This window comes from Ovis aries, chromosome 25 (assembly GCF_016772045.2).
Source record: "Ovis aries strain OAR_USU_Benz2616 breed Rambouillet chromosome 25, ARS-UI_Ramb_v3.0, whole genome shotgun sequence".
In the NCBI taxonomy this organism is placed as follows: domain Eukaryota; kingdom Metazoa; phylum Chordata; class Mammalia; order Artiodactyla; family Bovidae; genus Ovis; species Ovis aries.
Genome location: NC_056078.1, coordinates 33,980,025 through 33,998,844, shown reverse-complemented (window position 1 = coordinate 33,998,844; position 18,820 = coordinate 33,980,025). Strand labels below are relative to the sequence as shown.

The window sequence follows — 18,820 nt, the reverse complement described above, 5'->3', positions numbered from 1 at the left end:
TGACTGGCGCGAGGGCTAGATGAAGCCTGGTCTGCCCTTTTGAGCAATGGGGAGACAGGCCCAGAGTCACACACAGATTCGAGCCCCGTGGGTTCTCCAGCCTGGGATGTCCAGGCCAGGCCACCTTTCACCATGAACTGCAGCATGGGGGGGCCTCTCCTCCCCACCGAGGGGGGAGACCCCCACAGAGTCCCCATGATGGGGGTATCCCAGGATGGGGCTGAGCAGACCTGTGAAGGGGTTGCAGCCCTGGCCCTCATCCGGGCCCCTCCTCAGGGCCATCAAGAATCATGATTTTTAGGAATACCGAATGACCTTGAAAACTGCTCATGATGTAAGTCCAAGAGAGAAGGACAGAAAATTATACAGTTACCAGAAAGTAATATACCAGGATGTTGCCCAGGATAACTCCTGGTTGGAAGGATGATGGGCAGTTTTTGTTTTTCTTCTTCTAACTTTTCTGTGACTTCCGGACTTTCTACAACAAGCATGCATTACTTTAACAGTAAGGAAAAAAAGGACACTATTATAGACTTAAGAATCAATAAGCCACTTCCACTAAATGCTACTGGTGCTACATTCTCTGTGTGAAGGACGTCAAAGAAACTCGTGCTGGGTTTAGGTGGGTTTGATCCCTGGGTCAGGAAGATCCCCTGGAGAAGGGAATGGCAACGCACTCCAGTATTCTTGCCTGGAGAATCCCACGGACAGAGGAGCCTGGCAAGCTACCCCTCTGTGGGGTCGTAAAGAGTCGGACACAACTGAGCGACTAACACTGACACAGCGCAGGCACACGTCCTCACCCACGCGAGCCTCCCACGCGGAGCCACTTCAGGCGAGAAGGGGGGCACCGGGGCTGCTCTTTACTTGCTGTGTAGCTTTGGGTGAGTCCTGTGCCTCTTTGTCGGAGAAGGCAATGGCACCCCACTCCGGTACTCTTGCCTGGAAAATCCCATGGACGGAGGAGCCTGGAAGGCTGCAGTCCATGGGGTCGCTGAGGGTCAGACACAACTGAGCGACTTCACTTTCACTTTTCACTTTGATGCACTGGAGAAGGCAATGGCAACCCACTCCAGTGTTCTTGCCTGGAGAGTCCCAGGGACGGGGGAGCCTGGTGGGCTGCCGTCTATGGGGTCGCACAGAGTCGGGCACGAATGAAGTGACTCAGCAGCAGCAGTGCCTCTCCGTGCACCGGGGTTTTGTCTTTACCCTACTGGCCTCACTGGATGGATGCTGAGGATTGCTAGGTCCTGGTATGCTTGAACTAAACTCAGAAGGCTTTGTGAATTAGCGGCACGGGGCTTCTCTGATCAGAGGGGCACTGTTGGGGGCAGAGGGGCAGCTGAGGTGCCTCCAAAGACTGGGCAGGCCAGCGGCCGGGAGGAGGAGGCGGGCCCAGCAGCGCCAGGAGGCAAGGGGCCAGCTTTCACCCCCTGTTTACAGTGGAAACACAGACTTGAAAAGGCTTCACTTTTCCACTGTTTTTGTGGCGGTGCTGTGGGGAGCAGGGCTTCCTGAGAGCGAGGCCAGCTTTCCAAGGCCACACCGAGTCCAGCCCCGCACTGGCCTCCGGCAGGAAACATCATGTTTTCAATTTACCGGTCCCTGCCAGGCGCTGCAAGCAGGCCCGCGCTCCACCAATCGGCTGTACGGAGAGAGCGGTTGCAGACCCTGCCGCAGCTGGGAGCCCTCAGCCGGTCAGTGGGGCTCCAGGACCACAGAGGGACCTCGCTGGACCCCTGAGGGGCCCTGCTCCGAGACAGCTCTGGCTGCAGGTCCCTGGCAGTTTTTATGGCTTTAGCAGCAGATGCACGCAATGATTCCACCCCATAAACACCAACCCCTGGCCTTCTGGCTCCCACATCAGTTAGTCCTACTGTCTTGCTGACAGATGGGGAAACTGAGGTCCACAGAGAGAAGAGGTTTCCCAGTGCCATCAGATTACCGGTGAAGAAAGAACACCTCCAATCAGATTGGCAGATTCCCAACTGAGTCCCCTGGCAAAATGGGACTATCCTGCAGCGGCCCCCGATCCCACATCCCTCCATGATGGTGACGACAGCTGAGCCCCGCCGCACACCTATGAGCCAGGCATCGTGACCACTTTTCAGCCACAGAACCGGCTCGTGAGCTGTCTGACCTTCCTATCTTACAGATAAGGAGACTGAGTCCTGGAGAAGTTTAGAAACCTCTCTGTGGTCATGGGGCTATGACGTGGAGCTGGGGGTCTCAGAGTGTACTGCGAAGCTGGCCTTCTCTACCCCTTCCCAAGGACCCCTGGTTCTGTGCCTCCAAGGCCTAGGGAGGTGCCCCAGGTGAAACATACTGACCCTCCCTCTCACACCCGGTTCATCCCTCACCTCCTGCTCATGCTTAGGGAGAGCCAATGGGAGGAACGTTAGACAGAGAGGGAGGTGGGGACCACCCCAGGGAGGGCGGGCCAGAGTAGCAGTCACCACACCCAGCTCTGCGGGGATAAGCTTCTTCCCGTCTCCGGGCCTCACTTTCCCCCTGGGGCAGGTGGGATCTGCCTGGCTCCTCCAGCCTGTGACATCTGGGGTCTCCAGAACTCCACATTTAGGGCATCTTTGAGCTACCTGGTTTCTGTGTAGTCCTCCCCCTCTGCCCCTATTTCTGGATGAACTCTTAACTCTCCAACCTCAGTGCCCAGTGCATTTGGATTTTAAAGCCCAGAGGTTCTGCGGGACACCTGAGCTACAAAGGGACTGTAGACATGACCCCCTTCCCTGCTGGAACCCAGGGGAGCAGGGCTCCCTGACACAGCGGATTGAGAAACGACACAGCTTGGTGAGAAACGACACAGTTGTATTCATCTATAGATCCGTAGCTTCACTAGCTCCTTGACACCCATCAAACAGAGGTGGGATTCAGCCTGGGGGCCTCATCACGCTTCTCCTCCTACGCTGCTCTCTGGAGCCAACGCCTGGGTGGCCAGGACTGGCTGCGCACATGGTCTTCCCCCAGGGCCACTTCCGTCCACTCTGTCTCAGCCTTGTCCTGCCCTCTCCATGTGTCTGGGCGTGGCCTGCAGCTCAGCCCATCCTGGCTGTGAGAACTCTCTGAGTAGATGCTGGGAAGGGATCTGGGCCCTAATGCACACAGGCCTGACTGATGGCTGGGCTGGCAGCTTCAGAAGCCTGGCTGAATCTGGAGAATCCACCTACTATTCGACCCATCCTCCAGGCCCTGGTGAGGAGGCCCTATTCTCCTCATTTTAGGATGAAGAGGAAGAGCTTTGGGGGGTCAGGGGACCTGACCTTACATAGCTCAGGACCTGAAGATTTAAAGATGCTTGACTGTCAGAGATGAAACTGACACACCTCCATGAAGCCCTCTCTGATCTTCTTGGTTGGTGGGGGGCTCTTCCCCAGCAAGGCCCAGAGTGAGTGCTCCGTGTCTTGTGTCTGGCTGAGGACTCAGGCTTGAAAGTCAGGTGGAGCCAGGTTCAAATTCTGACCCTAGCTCCCAGGGACTGCACGAGCTATTTAACTTCTCTATCCCACAGTTCACTCATTTGCAAAGCAGGCTCTATAAATATTAAATTAGATAAGGCATATAAAGTTCCCACAGCTGTCATTAAGACTCCCCCCAGCACACACACACACACACACACACACAGAGCAATATGCCATCATGATTATCAGCAAGGACGAGGACTTAAATCCTGTTTGGGTGACCCTGGGCAAGTCACTAGCTCTTTTTGCTGATCAAAGTCTATTCTTAAAATTTCTCCTTATTACTCTCTAAGAGATCCCCTCCTGAGCCCCTAAAAAAAGCAGTGTCTTGGGGCTTCAGTGGTAAAGAATCTGCCTGGCAATATGGGAGACATGGGTTCTGTCCCTGGTCCAGGCGGATCCCACAGGCCGCGGAGCAAGTAGGCCGGTTCGCCACAGCTACTGAGCCTGTGCTCTCAAGCCCAGGAGGAGCAAGTACTGAAGCCTGTATGCCCGAGAGCCTGTGCTCAGCAGCAATGTGCTCAGAGCCTGTTTTCACCCCAATGAGAAACCCGTGCACCACACTAGAGAGTAGCCCCCCTCACCGGAACTGAGACAAGCCTGTGCAGCAAGGAAAACCAACACAGCCAAACAAACAATAAATAAAATTATGCATATTAATATTAAAAAACCCAGCAGAGTTGTCCTTGGGGCCCAAAGGATTTTCTGACTACTCTCTGATTCTTTGTGTCCTTTTCCACACGCACAGCCCACCGAGCTCCAGCCACTTCTCAGAAGCTCCATGGCCCAGGCCCTCGCTGGGGGAGCCAGGCAGGCCCGGTGTCACTGGCTCTGCAGAAAGCCCAGCATCAGCCCCCGCTGGAGACATCGTGATGTTTCCAGTTAGCTCATTCTTGGTGCAGAGGTGGCATGTTTGGGAAAATTATATTGCATTGAGATTAAATGCCTTTAATTCCTATTGAATCTCCCATCTGACTCACTGGCCTCTTCCCTGGGCTGGCCCCGTGGTCATTACCATTTCAACACCTGAATTATCAAACTGCCGGGTACCAAAGGCTGGCAGATAAATTATTTCCGTTACAGAAGACTGATTCAGGGAAGGGCCCATTCTCTAACCGCTGGGCGTTCATCTTCCCACGGAGCTGGGAAAGCACCGGAAGGACCTGTGTGAAGATCAATAATGAAAGACTTCAAATGATCTCTCGAAGAGTTTGCATCCTCCTTCTTCTTTGTGTCCAGAAAGATGCTCCAGGGGCTTTGGCAACCACAGGGACAGTAAGTGCTGAGAGGGGTGAGCCCGGACAGGCAGGACAGGGTGGAGTTCAGGAGGGTCAGACAACACGAGCCCCACCCTGGCTCTGCCACTTGGCGACTTTGACTGTTTTCCTGCCCTCCCCCTGCCTCAGTTTCCCCATCCCCAACATGGAGATGATACTGGTCTCTACTTCACAAGATGGTGTTGGGATCAACAGAGGTGCTGCCTCGCCTGTGACACTGTCGTTATTATTGTCACAGGGCCCCACGGCTTGGCTGTTCCTTGCTTTTTAGCAACAGAGGTGTGATGTGCGGGCATTCTCCTCCTCTCTCAGAAGCTCTAGGGTGGGGGGATCTGTCTGGGGCGTGCACTGAACACCATGTACAGGGGCACCCCAGGGAGGCTCCCCTGCCCTGTAGCTATGCCCCAAGGGTCTTTGCCCACCACATCTCCACTTGGGCAGGTCCCAGAGCGAGCCCTTGGTGGGCACCAGCTACCCAGGATGCTAAGGAATTCTGCTGGGCCACTCCAGGTTCTGCTCCCCGTCCCCCGGCTGTGCCCCCACCTCTCTGTCCCTGCTGCCTCCTGACCTGGGTTCTCAGCCACTAGGCTGACGCACGAGTGCGCGTCATGTAGCCTTGATTCAATCTGCATCTACTGAGCGCCTACTATGCGTTCCTTTCCACAACCCTCAAAGGACAGCGACTCTGCACTGCTCACCCACTTACCAGGTGCGCAGCCCACAGTGTGCCAAGCCCGAGCGCACAGCAGAGCCGCAGCCCTAATCCATCCAACGGGCCTCCCTGCTGCCCCCTGAGGCAGGAGAGGGCCTGGGTGTGGTCTACTGTCTGTGGGCCTGTCTGCTGGGCACTGGTACAAACGTCACCTCCCCCCACTCCAGGCACAAGCACATTCACACACAGGCATCTATCTATCTAGGGTCCTGCTTTGGACCACACACAACCTAAGGCTATGGCTTTTCCTGCCTCACCCCAGCCCTACCTGAAATCCTTGAAAGCCTTTGACTGTCTATTGGCTCCATTCAGCCTCCTCCAGGAAGTCTTCCAGAACACTTACTCGGCAATAACCCCTCCTGGTGCCAGGGGCACTGGGCATCACTCATCTGTCCTCTGCATATGCGTCTTGGCCTAGACTGTGGGCCTCCTGAGGGCTGCCGCGGGGTCTTCTGCTTCCTTATCACCCCAGCAGCTAAGCACAGACCCACACAAGGAGTAGCTGGTTACTAAATACCACCACCTTCCTGACTGCAGATGGAGAGTTGCGGGGAGGATCAGCCTGCGCAAGAGCCCTATGCCAGGTACTGGTGTGAACCAAGGACCCGGCTGGGCTCTGGGCCCAGAGAGGGACAGAGCCACCGGCCCCAGCCCACACCAGGGCTGGCGCTGCGAGAAGGATGCCAGCGGTCAAAGGATCGTAGCCCAGACCCTGAGCCCCAGTTCTGACATCATCCCAGACAGGGAGTGAAGGCCTTGTAGGGGGGAATAATCCCTCCCCCGCCACCTGCCAGGGCCCCGCCAACTCAAACGAGGTCTTATTAGAGCAAGGGCTGGTTTTTCACCTCTCCTTATTAATTCTCCTGAGCGCCAGTGAGTGGAAAATGGGAGGGACTCTGGGAGGGAGAGCTTTGTCGTTTCTGGAGCACGGTGCCCTCAGCGTGGATATTCCTGGAAACCTTCCACAGGGCGTCCTTGGCTGGGGCAGGAAGACTTGGGGCAGGAAGACTTGGGGCGAGCGGGGGTGGTTGTTTTAGTATAGCAGTGTGGTTCCAAAAGGGCCCAGTGCTCCCGAGCAGCTGGCTCCTTGGTCCCTGTCCTAAGACAGCCCTCATCTCTTCCTGGGAGCTGAAGAGGCTGATTTAGGGCTCAAGCCTGGCAGGCCTACCCATCTCAGATGGACTTCCTAAGGAGAACGGTGGTGGGTGGCTTGGTGTGGCCCAGAGACCAGACCACAAGCCAAGAGGCTTGGTTCTGCACCTGCCTCCCTCTTCTCCCTGGCCAGGCATGTTCCACCCAGGGCCTGTTTCCCCAGCTATAAAAAAGAAAGGGCTCCACAGGGCCCTTCTTCTAGTACTGATACTCCAGGCTTCATGTGCTTTAACTAATAGAGCGCCAAGGCCCCTCAGAGGAGCCAGACAACCCCATTCCCCTGCCTCCCTCAGCCAGGACCAGGCTAAGGGGCTAGTTCATTTCAGGGAAGAGAGTTCAGATCTGCAGATGCCTCTTGATCTAAGGCCTCCTGCAAGGCCCAGGGGAATCGCCACTAAATGGCCCATCACACCCCGGGAACAGCTTTTCTGTCCCTAGGGCTCTGGGGCTGGTGGGTGGCTGCTGATCTGAACACTCTGTGGCCAGAAGGAATGGGGCTGAAACTCACAGATGTGACTCAGGGAGCCTGGCAGACAGGACACCATGAAATGTCCTTCTGATCAACACGGGGTTTTAAGAGCAGGAAGAGCCTTTACAGATCATCTAAAGCCCAGGTTTATTCATGAGAAAACAGCCACAGACAGGGACAGAGCTTGTCCAAGTCCACCCAGCGAGGCTGTGATACCGTCCACGGCCCTACCTCTTGGCCAGCTCCCTGTGACCGGCATCCGTGTGTTCCAGACTGGCCTGACTGCAGGTGTTATTGGCTAGAAATTCAGAGTCCAAAACCCAACTCTAACTCACAGAATCAGACTCCAAGAGAGAGGTCTAAGAGCAGGCATTTAAACAAGTGCCCCCCCCGCCTCCCCGGTCTGTGTGCGCTGGCGCTTTGGAGAAGAGACATATTGAAGTGTCATCCTGACAGTTCCCACCCCAGAGCTCCAGAGAGGACTCAGAAGGCCAGCATCGCTGGGGAAGGGAAGTATCCAGGTCCTGGATCTAACAGGCGCCAACCTCAAGCAGATGCTCCAGTGCTGAGGGGTGGGGGTGTCCCTCTCAGGGCATCTATTTATAGTCAACAGGGAAGCCTGCCATTGCTGCCTTCCAGCCCCGCAGCATCCCTGCGGGCAGGTGGGTTTCTCCCCACTTATAGATGAGGAAACAGAGGGAACCAGTGACGAAGTAACTTGTCCAGACTCACCCACTTGATCGGTGGTAGAGCAGGCATTTGAGCCCCAAAATGTCTGTCCCAGGTGGTGCTAGTGGTAATGAACCCGTCTGCCAGTGCAGAGAGAGACTCAGGTTTCACCCCTGGGTTGGGAAGAGCCCCTGGAAAAGGAAATGGCAACCCACTCCAGTATTCCAGCCTGGAGAATCCCATGGACAGAGGAGCCTGGCGGGCTACAGGCCACAGGGTTGCACAGCCGGACACGACTGAAGCGACTTTCCTCGTGTCTGTCCTGCTTTAAGAGCACGTTCTACTGTGTCCAGTACCCACAGACCCCAGTGGGCCCACGGGTGGCGAGCTCTCCAGCAGCAGAGGTGGGCAAGCAGCCGCTAGAGGATCTTGGCAGGCAGGGATGACCTTGAACAACCCTCCTGGAGCTGTGACTGGGGAGAAACTAAGCTGGATAAAGGGTGCAAAAGTGTTTATTGTGTTTCTTCCACACACAGAGAAAAATTGTCCCGATTATTTCCAGGTTCTAGTTCACTACAGTCCTTTGGGCTCAATCATCAGAGCTGCCAGGCAGGGGACATCTAAGGGCCTCAGCTTAGGGCATTTGTTGGGGGTGGGAACAGGGGGGTGAAGGGGGTTGGCTCACCCAGACAGTGACAAGGGTGGGGGATGACTAGGGTGGGGAAGGGAGCGCAGCAGGGGCCACCTGGCGAGGGCTGTCCCATGCTAGATTGTCCACTGACCGAAGGGTGGGCCGGACGGAGAGGCACCGGGGAGGCTACGCAGCAGAGATGCTCCCACACGAACTGAAACAGGCCCCCAAGGACGCCTCAGGATGGCAACGAAGGGCCCCAAACAGCGGTGAGGCAACATGCGCCACTTCCCAAACTGGAACTGAGGAAAGGGAGAGAAGCACTTGACGGGGAGACAGGGGAGACAGGGAGGGGCTCCCACACGCCCCCCTGCTCTCCTGTAACCAGAGGAGTGTGGCAGGCAGTCAGCTCTCCAGGGGCGTTCTGTGGTCCTCATAACCTGGGGACTCTAGAAGTTTCCCCGAGCACAGTCCACACAGCAGCCACGGCAGACCGACACCTGTGGGACCACACTGAGGTGACCGCCTCCTCCCCACACCCCCACTGGCCATGGCTCAGAATGGGCACATCTGACAAACAGACGCGATGGCCAGGGAGCCGGGGCTGAAAGGGCGCATTGCACCAAGCAGCACGTGATACTACCTCTCACAACCTGAGCACAGCCTCAGAGTCCTTCTTGACACAGCCTGCCCAACACATTCAGAACCGGCATGCCGGAAAAAAAACCCCTGCCACCTCCCAAGGAAGCTGAGGGCACGCAGCCCAGGTGCCTGCTGGCCTCCTGCTGCCGTTTAGCACTGGCATACCAGGACCTTGAGCTTCCCAGGTGGCGAGAGTGGTAAAGAACCTGCCCGCTAATATGGGAGACAAAAGGACACGGGTTCGATCCCTGGGTGGGGAAGATCCCCTGGAGGAGAGCATGGCAACCCACTCCAGTAATTTTGCCTGGGAAATCCCATGGACAGAGGAGCCTGGCAGGCTACAATCCATGGGGTTGCACAGTCAGACTCGACTGAAGCAACTTAGCATGCATACTAGGACCTTGAAAGTGGACGTGGTTCAGAGCTTCCCTGAGTCTTTAAGGGGCATTCACTCCAGCAGGGAGGGGGCAGGGGGCCCACAGAGGGAGGATGAGCCAGCACCTGAAACTCCTGACTTTTTGCCACAGTGCCGGAGTGGGGGCAAACAAGAGTGTGACTGTCAACTGAGCGGGCAGCAAAGTGCAGCTGCTGGGGCTGTGGGTGACAAAGAGGAAAGTCAGCTCCAGATGGTGGGGCTGGAGCCCCTCCGGGTGGGCAGGGGCAGGGCCAGGCTCCAGGGAGACAATTCCCTTCTCCCAGCTCCTGTGTCTGGAGCCGGCCCTGCTCCATCATCTCCTGACCCTGTGGGGAAACTCTGGGTTCACAGGTACACCCGCTGGGCACCTCTGCAATTCAGACTGCATCCTGGATGATGTGGGAGGGGGTGGGGGACAGGGGCATCCTCCTTTCCTGGGCTCCAACCTCCAACCCTATTTTCTAGGGGGGTTGGAAAGAAGCTGGGGTGACGGGGACAGGGACTGGCCCCTATTGTGGCACAGCCTGTGAGAGGCACCTCAGTCTGGGGCTCTTTGGGGATGAGGTGGGGAAGCTCACAATCGCTGGAACCCCTTTTGGGGGGAATGGACCCCTCACATAATCTCTCCTCTATCAGGAGAGGTTGAGGTTCAGTCACCTGGGTATGGGCTACAGTCTTGCCTGATTCGATTCACCTTTCTGACCAGTGTGACGTGCCCAGTTTTTATTCTGAACAGCAGGACGCCAGCAGCCTTGTCTTACAGAGAGAACACTGGCTTTGCAAACTCTCATCTGCAAAACTTCCTTCCCCTGCTTCAGTTTCCCCCCGTGTGAACCAGAAAACCGGGGTCGCTAAGGCAGCACGTGGTCAGCTACGGCAGCCAAGAACCACATGTGGCCACTGACCACCGACGTCCGAAACGTCTTCTCCGCATTAGATACGCAACAGTCTTCGAAGACTGAGTATGAGAAGAGTATAAAACATCCGATATGTTATTATCCCAACATGTAATGAACACAAAATAAAAGATGATGTGCCCAGCGGTCTGCTGAGCACCCTGCAGGGCATCAGAGCAGCAGGAGAGGGTGGAGAGCTTAGGGTGGACACAACCAGGGCCTCTGAGGACTGGAGGTCTTGGAGTCCCTGGGGGATCAGGCCACGTCCATCCCTGGCGGGGAAGCACAGCTTGAGGAAGGCTCCAAAAGGTTCCAGCTCTACAGCAACAGGGCCAAGGGCTCTGGAGGCAGGAGCAGGCGCAGAAGAAAGGTGCAGGCTGGCGACAGGTGGTAACGACGGGGCGGGGGCAGCACAGTGGAGCTGCAGCTCAGGACACGGCCGGCAGCTAGTGTGCGGTGCGGCCGTGACAGAGGCTGGGGCCAGACGGTGGCAGCCTTGATGCCAGGCTGAGTCGGCCTGGCACACAGCTGGCACTTACAGGAAGACTGGCTGGCCAGGGATGGGGACTCAGAAAGATGCCAAGGGCATCCAGATGAGTGGAAACCACTAGGGCCCATGGCCCACCTCACAGGTCACAGATGCCCTCCTGCAGTTCTCCAGGAGCCCACCTGGCTCCTTCTCTCCTCGGAAAAGGACAATTTATTTATTCATGAGCATACACCCGCTCCCGCCAGGCAGCCAGCTCCTGGACACCTCACTTCTAATTATAGCAAGAATTTCATTAGTGCTGGAGGGAAATGCTGGGTTTCCAGCTGCCTCTGCTACTGGACGCAGGCCTCCTCCCTCTCCCCCTGCTCTAGCTTGTGGCCAGGACGTATGCCCAGGACGGCACAGAGGGGCAGGCATGGAGATCAGACTCCATCCTGAGTGGCTGGCACAGTGAGGGTCCATGGGGATGGGATGGTGGTCATCCCCAGAGGGTAGGAGACGGGAGACTCATCACACACGGCTCAAAGCCTCCAAGCAGCGGGACTCTGGGCTGCTGCCTTGGATACCCTGAAGAGAAAGGTGGGAGGGAGCTGTGTGTTGCCAGCGTTGGGCAAACAGGGGGAAAGGTGGGAGCTTCGGAGCCTGGGAGGTCTCGGTTCTGCGGAGTCCTGGGATGACGGAGGTGATGACGCAGAACTGGGAAGGAGGCAGACTGGGGCTGTGGGACTGCAACTGAGAAGAGAGGGGAGCTGGGCAGGAGAGAGAAGCCCACACAGAGAATCAGATAGAAAGAGACGGAGACATGGAGGGCGGGCAAACAGAGAGACAGACACCCACATACATGAGCTGGATTTGCAGGCCAAGGAGGGAAGTGAAAACACTGGGCCAAGTTGATCAGGCTGTTCAGAGGACTACCCAAGCAGACCCCTGCCTCCCCCTGGGGGCCTGGCTGCACCCACCCACTCTTAGGACTAGACTCAGGCATTGCCGTGGTCAGCAGGGCCCATCTGGCCAGCCTGAATGTGCGGCTGAAGCCAGGCCTCATGTATGGGGATGGCCTAGGGTGCCGAGGTCTTGCTGGGAGCTGCACACGTGCGTGGGGGCACTCACACATGGGGGGCGCTCTCCTTTTCTTGCACACTCACACTCACAGCCTCATCCATAGCCTAGCTAATCACACACACATTGCCTCACACCTGTTCAGGGGCACACACTGGCACGCACACCTTCCTTCCCTCCAGGGGACAGGCTCCAAAGCATCGGAGTCCTGCATGGACAAGCCCCTTTCTCAGTCTCCCCTGGGGGCCCTGGGAAGGAGCTCCAGGGGGAGAGGCTTTCCTCTCTGCCAGTACAGCTTCCTCGGTATCCATCCTGGGGAGCCTCATGCTCTCCCCCAAACTCAGGAAAGCTCTGAGCCCCAGTCTGCTGCCTGAGTGCCACAGCTTGCATAGTCTCTAGTGACGAGGAACTCACTACCTCCCCAGAAAGCAGGTTTTTTTTTTTTTTTTTTTTAAAGTCTCTAGAGAGGTCACACTCTTGGAAAGTTGAACTTGAGGACGCCTCAGCGAGGTGGCCGCCAAGGGGCCTGAGCTCTGTTGCCAGAGTCTGTCAGTCAAGACTGTCCTTTCATCACTGGCTTGGAAAGTAACACAGCCAGCCAATCGCCGTGGCTTTCACTCTACATTATAACAAAACCAGAGAATCCGTGTCCTACAGGATCCCCTCCTTGCCTGATGACTGCTAACAAAGACCCAAGAAAACCATTCATTCATTTACGCACTCAATTGATAAACCATCAGCCAGGCAGTGACCATGTGCTGGGGCTCTCGGATATGCCCTGGATCGTTCAAAATGTCTTCCTAGTCTGATAACTTGGCTTTCACCCATTTTATAGGTCAAAGGTGAGACCAGGGAGAAGCAGAGACTTGCTCAGAGTCACACTGGGGGCTGATGGTCAAAGGCAGAGCCTCACTGGTGACGCTGCAGGCACTGACCATCTGCCAGCCCCAGGAAGGAAGGGAGAAGGCCGCACGTCTGCCACCCCCATCCCCAGCCGTTTCTAGGACACCGAGGTATTGATTACCACCCTCGCCTTGGAGCGGTTTTCTTTCCTTTCCTTTTTTTTTTTTTTTTTTCCCACCAAGGCTTTCTATCCTCCTTTTTTTTTTTTTTTTTAAAGAATAAACTCCAAGCCGCTCCTATGATTAATTACCAGCTGCCTAATGCTCCTCCACCAGCAATTTCTGGAAAGGGAATGAATTACCTTGAAAAACATCCGAAAAGAGAACCCACCGTGAAGGAGAATTTCAAAGGTTACCTCACAATTAGCAATGGGTTCCCCTAGCCTGATCGAGTTGCCAGGAGGTCCTCTGGGGAGGGACAGGCCACCAGCCTTCAGGGGCCACCCACTGGCTCCTGAGGGCCACCAGCCTTGGAGGGCTGGACAAAGGCCACCCGGCAGAAATGGGGGTTGTTTTCTGAGCACCCACCTTGGGCCTGCCTGTGGCTCTGCTCCTGATCTCTAAGGCATCGTGGGCTGCTTAATTCTAAGGTGTCTCTCCTGGTTCCAGTCCCCACTCCACCACTTATAGCTCTGTAGGTTTCTTAACCACTCTGAGCCTCCGGAGAATGAGGCATTAAACACATCTGCACATGGGATTACTGTGTGGGGAGATACGCATTTACGGAGCGCAGTGCCTGGTACACAGCCGACCCTCACCCAGCTGTAACACTTGGAATATTCCAGGTTTCTAAGCATCCTCCTAACAGCCCTCTCAGCAATGTTGGTATAATTATCCTCGTTCAGATGAGAACTCTCACGGAAGTGAAAGGACTCGCCCAAGGTCATGAGGAGGATAGGAGGAAGCCAGGATTTCCTATGGCAGGAAGGGAGATCAGAGTCTGCTCCCTGGTTCCAGCGCCTGAGTAAAGCACAGAGGATCCCCAGGGCTGGCCTGGCCCTGAGTGTGGGTACCTGGGAGCCCCTGGGGTCTCAGGAGAGATGCTGAGAGCAGCGGGGAGACCATTGGGCGGGGCCTCCCACCAAGACGAAGACTCGGGCTCCCCTGGCTGGGTCCCAGAGCCTTGGGACAACGGGCCCTGGCCCAAGTCAGCATTTCTGGGACAGCCTCTCATCTCCGAATTAAGAGGGATTACACTGGGGGCCCTCTGGCACAGGGCCAAGTGTCATCAACCCTGAAAAGCCACTCTGTGATGAGACATGCTGGTGTCGGGGCCTGAGGCAGGTCTGGGAGGCTCAGCTTGGGACCCTCAGGCTCCAGCTGCTTCCGTGAGCTCCCTGGGGGCCCAAGCTGCCTCATCAGGCTGAATGATCACTTGGTGTCCATCCTGGCATGGTTGAGCCCCAGAGAGGAGGGATGGTGGGAACAGAGGTGTGCAAGAAGCAAGGGAAATGCCAGATCCTGAGCGTTTGCTGTGTCCAGCTGTGCTGGTACACATGTGGGGTCAGGGGTGTGGTGCCCAGCCCTCTGGTAAACTGATAGACAGGTAAACTGAGGCACAAAGGAACCACACAGGGTCATGGTGGATGAGAGGCAGGGCCAGGATTTGCATGCAGGCTCTTAGACCCCAGACTTGTGGGTGCTCAGGGGACTGTGGGAGAGAGAGGGTGGGGCAGCCATGGCCCCCATCTCGGTGAACAGGCTTCTCTGCCCATCCCACCTCTTCCCATGTGGCTGCCATGTTGCTTGGCACATGAGGCCCCTGGCCACGAGGTTGAGTGGTACAGACAGGGCTGCTGAGCCAAGGCTGGGGACGTCAGACTGTCCCTCTTCCTGCGTGCATCTCCCACCCCTGCCAGGCAGCCACTGTAGACACAGGCCAGGCCTAAGAGGCCCCAAGAAGTCCTTTAGAGGACCAATGAGATCTCAGTGGGGGCTGTGCTGCAGTCAAAGGCACAGGGCGCTGGGGCCAGCACGTCCTGAGTGGAGGAGGTGCTCCTCCTGCCCCTTCCCCGAGCATCCAGGCCAAGCCGTCCCCACCAGTCCGGCTGCCCACCTACCTCAGTGACCCGTGAATCACCAGCGTCCCACGTGCCGGTCAACAGCTGGCGGTTCCTCCGCCTCACTCCAGCTCCATTCTCCTGCAATGAGAAGGGTGGTCAGGGGCCACTCCCAGCAGGGACCCCAGAACTGACCTGTGGCCACAGACCTCGCCCACCTGCTGGAAAGTTCACTGTCGGCTAAATCAAACCATTCCCACTGGACAGATGGGGAATCTGAAGGATGGAGAGGAAAAGGGGCCTAATGCCAAGGGGCCCTAACAGGCCCCCGACACCCCACAGCTGCCAGTTACTGGCCGCGTGACTGTGGGTAAGCTCCTGGCCGCCCCAGGTTTCAGTTTCCTCACCTGTCAAATGGAATCACAATGATCTCTCCGAGGGTTTCTGGGAGGATCTAAGGGCCTGTGTTGACAAAAGCACTTGACATTCATTCATTCACTCAAGAAACATTTGGCGAACACCCTGAGCTGTAAACAGGATCATGGATCAGCCCTTGTGGGGACTTATAATAGGCAAAGAATCAAACAACACATAATTAAAAGTGGGATCTGCCAGAAAGAACAAGTACAAGGATGAACAGCATAGACTCAAGGTTCAGGGCTGTCTCTTTGAGGAAGTAAAGATGAAGGATGAGCCAGAGAGAGGCAGGCCAAGATGCATGGAACAGCGTTCCAGGCATGGGGAACAGTATATGTGAAGGCTCCAAACAGGGGGAAAACCCTGGCTCAGCAGAGTACTTGAGAGTAGGTGGTGTGGTGGAGGAGGGAGGTGGGGAGGTAAGAGGGCCAGAAGGCAGGGCTGACCATCGCAAGGGTGGGTGGGAGGGTCTTAGCAGCTGAGCCGCGTGAGCCTGGGTCTAGTTCGAGAAGATCCCCCAAACATGCCAGGAAGAAGGGCTTAGAAGGGACAGGAAGAGGCAGGGAAACCAGTGGGGAGGCTGCCCCTAGAGTCTGGGCCAGAGACAGTGGTGTTCAGAGTGGAGGGAGCAGAAGGCAGAAGTGGAAGGATGCTCTGGGGCACTGGGCGGATGAGGACCCCAGACCCTGTCCCCCCAGGGCAGTGGGTTCACGTGCCCCATTTCCATAGTGGGCCAGCCATACTGCCCTCTCCTCCCCACCCACAGGGCCCCTCGGGAATCCAGAGGGGCCAGATGCAGACCCAGACCCTGGCAGGGCAGCTTCTCTGGAGTCCTGGGTATGGCGTGGGAGCCACAGAGCCCCGAGTTGGAGTCCCAGCTACCAAAGCACCCTGCTGGGTGGCTCTGGGTGGTCGCCATGCTCGGGGCACCTTGTGCCCTCCTCTAAGAGATGGGAAACCTGCCAGCAGGGCTGAGTGCCTCTTGGGATGAGGCCTGTGGCTACCACAGGAGTGGGTGTGCACAGGCCACAGGAAGGCTGGGTTCCCGCATGTGCTGGGGACTGGCGGAGGGTTCCCAGGGAGCCAAGTGTGTGCCTATGGCTTTAGCAAGGGGCACCAGGGCCTGGTATTTAAGAAGTGGGCTCAGTACTGTAATAAAAACCATCTGGTTCAAGTCCTGGGTTCATCCCCTTACCATGTGGCTTTAGGCAATTTCTTAAACTTTTCTGGCCCCTAGTTTCCTCATCTGTAGGAGGTGGTAACGCGATAAGGAGGGGTCCACTCTCAAGAAGTGGTACAGACAGTATAAGGTAATGCATTTGAGTGCCGGACACACAGGTCGCTTTCCAGCCGTGTTAGGTGAGATGAAATTACTTCCAGAAGCTGGTGCTGGGCTCCGTGGAGCACTGGGCCCCTAAACCTCAGGCTCCCACAGCCCGGCTCAGCACCCCCACTCCACATGGGTGAGAGAATATCTCTGGGGCCTGACTCTCTGACTCTGGCAGTCCCCAAACTCTGCTCACTGTGGGGACACAAATGGCCCTTGACTCCAACTCTCCCATTTCACGGAGGAGGACAGCAGAGGCCTGGAGAGGGCAGCACCTGCCTCCGTCCCGGGGTCATGCAGCAAGTCAGAGGCTGGGGCAGAACAGGAATCAGCCTCCTGCTTCCCTACCAGCCACAGCTCAGTCCTTTCCCAAAGGCAAGCTGGCCGCAGACCCGCTGACAAAGAGAAAATAATTATTTTGGCAGCTGAGACAGAAGCCAGAGCCGGAAAGTCCTCGCTCACTCGGTGAGCAATGTCCCGGCCCCGAGGAATGACGCCCGCCCATCCTGCCTTGCAGAGGTGCTCCGGCTCACGGCGCACACATACGTGTCTCTCTGCCCCAACCATCCTTGGTTCTTTGCTGTTGGACTTGTGCAAAGAGGCAAATAGACCAGAGAGGGAAAGAGACGTGTCCAAGGTCAAACAGAAAGGGCATCACACAGAGGGGTCACCAGGATATGCACTCAGGCCCTGATTAGGGACTGACCCCCTTCCCTATGAGCCTGCACTGGACCCTCATCTGGGAAGGAGAAAGGACCAGAAGCTTGCCTGAACTGGGTCCACATTGGGGGCTATTCCTATGATGCTTCTTTAGCCCTCAGTGAAATGCTATGAAGTAGAACCTAAATAGCACCCTCAATTTACACATGAGGTCTAGAGAGCTTCTACAGCTTCCTAAGGTCATGCAGGTAATACAGAGCGAAAAGTAATAAGAACAGGGCCGGGCATGAGTGCGTGGTCTGTCCACACGGACTCACCTTGTTCAAGATGTCCAACTGGACACCCGGGCTCCCTTGTCTGTGCACTGGGCCCCACTCAGGGGTGGAGGTGAGGGAACTCAGGCCCGGGAGGGGCTGTGAACTCACAGATGAAGTCACCCGCCCTCATCCCTGGCCCCCTGGGTGCCCGTAGGTGAGCCTCACAGCCTGCAGGGCTCTGGCCACCTGGGGAGACCGGGGGAGGCATCCCATGTCTGCTCCCAGCCTGGCTAGACCACAGCCATGAAGGATACAGATCCACCCAGGTGAGTGTGCGCTGCTTAAAAGGCCCTCAGTGCCACGGAGCGGAGGGCAGCCTGAGACTCAGGGCTGAGAGGGGTGGTGGGGCCCACCCAGGCTCCGCAAGGGATGGGTTCCCCACTGCCCAGAGAGAGGGCTCTGCTGAGCTCAGGACTCTCCCTCTGGATTGGATGAGGGGGACGCCCCGACTACAAGGCCGTGTCTGGCTGCAAGGGCAGGAGAGGGTAGAAGGGGAGGTGTGCAGACCACAGGTTGAAATGTACTTCCACTGTCATCTCACGTCTGGCGCTCCCGAGAGCAGGGCAGGGTGGGAACAAGCTCCCTCTTTGCAGAGCAGGACAGTGAGCTCCGAGGGAGGGTAGAGTTGCCAGGGGTGTAATGGCTGGGAAGTGGTGAGGTTGGGTCTGGGACTTGGCAGAGGTCACTTGGGGGTGGGGACTGTCCCAGGACCCAGATGGATTCTCCCAGCCCCACCCCCTTCCCATCCCTTCCTCCTCTAGGGATCCCCTGGGAGGAAGGACCCACCTGGGTGTGGGCTTGAGTGCAGGCACCAGGCCAAGTGGACTGGGGCCGGGGCTGGCCAGAGACATGCAGGGCCGACTGGGGTTCTGGGAGGACAGAGGTGCCCACGCCATGGTGCATCCGGGATGTGGGGCTCTGTGACCGCTCTGTGACAGTGGCCAGAGGCCCGTGGCTAAGTGACCAGTGTGCTCTAAGCCACCAAGGGTTGGGAGCCCAGATTCTGGACCGGAGCCTGGCCTTGTCCTCAGAGGTAACGTCCAGGGCAAGGGTGGGTGGAGCTGAGTTTGAATCCCTATTCTGCCCTTTAATGCTGGGTGACCTCGAGCAAGTCACTTGGCATCTCTGAGCCCCCATCTCCTCTCTAAAAAGGGACTAATCACTCCTTCAGCTACTCACCTGCCAAGACAAGCTTCACATTGACCTTGCAGAGCCTGACATTGGCCAGAGCACTGCCCTACCCACAGGCTTCTGGGAGAGGGGCTCGGGCTACCCCGCTGTGGTCTCTAGGGCATGGGACCACACCAGT

The 18,820-nt window shown here is 56.9% G+C and overlaps 1 protein-coding gene across 5 annotated transcripts in view; it reads right to left on the bottom strand.

The window, feature by feature from the left end:
- ZMIZ1 (zinc finger MIZ-type containing 1) overlaps nucleotides 1-18,820 on the bottom strand; it is a 190,026-nt gene that overhangs the window by 134,213 nt on the left and 36,993 nt on the right. For 3 of the 5 annotated variants that reach the window (XM_060406366.1, XM_027962408.3, XM_027962409.3), the window contains exon 3: nucleotides 14,851-14,931. The exons of the other annotated variants lie outside the window; for them this stretch is intronic. The gene's annotated coding sequence lies outside the window, so the exon portion shown is untranslated. The remainder of the gene's footprint in view (nucleotides 1-14,850; nucleotides 14,932-18,820) is intronic. 5 annotated transcript variants of the gene reach the window in all.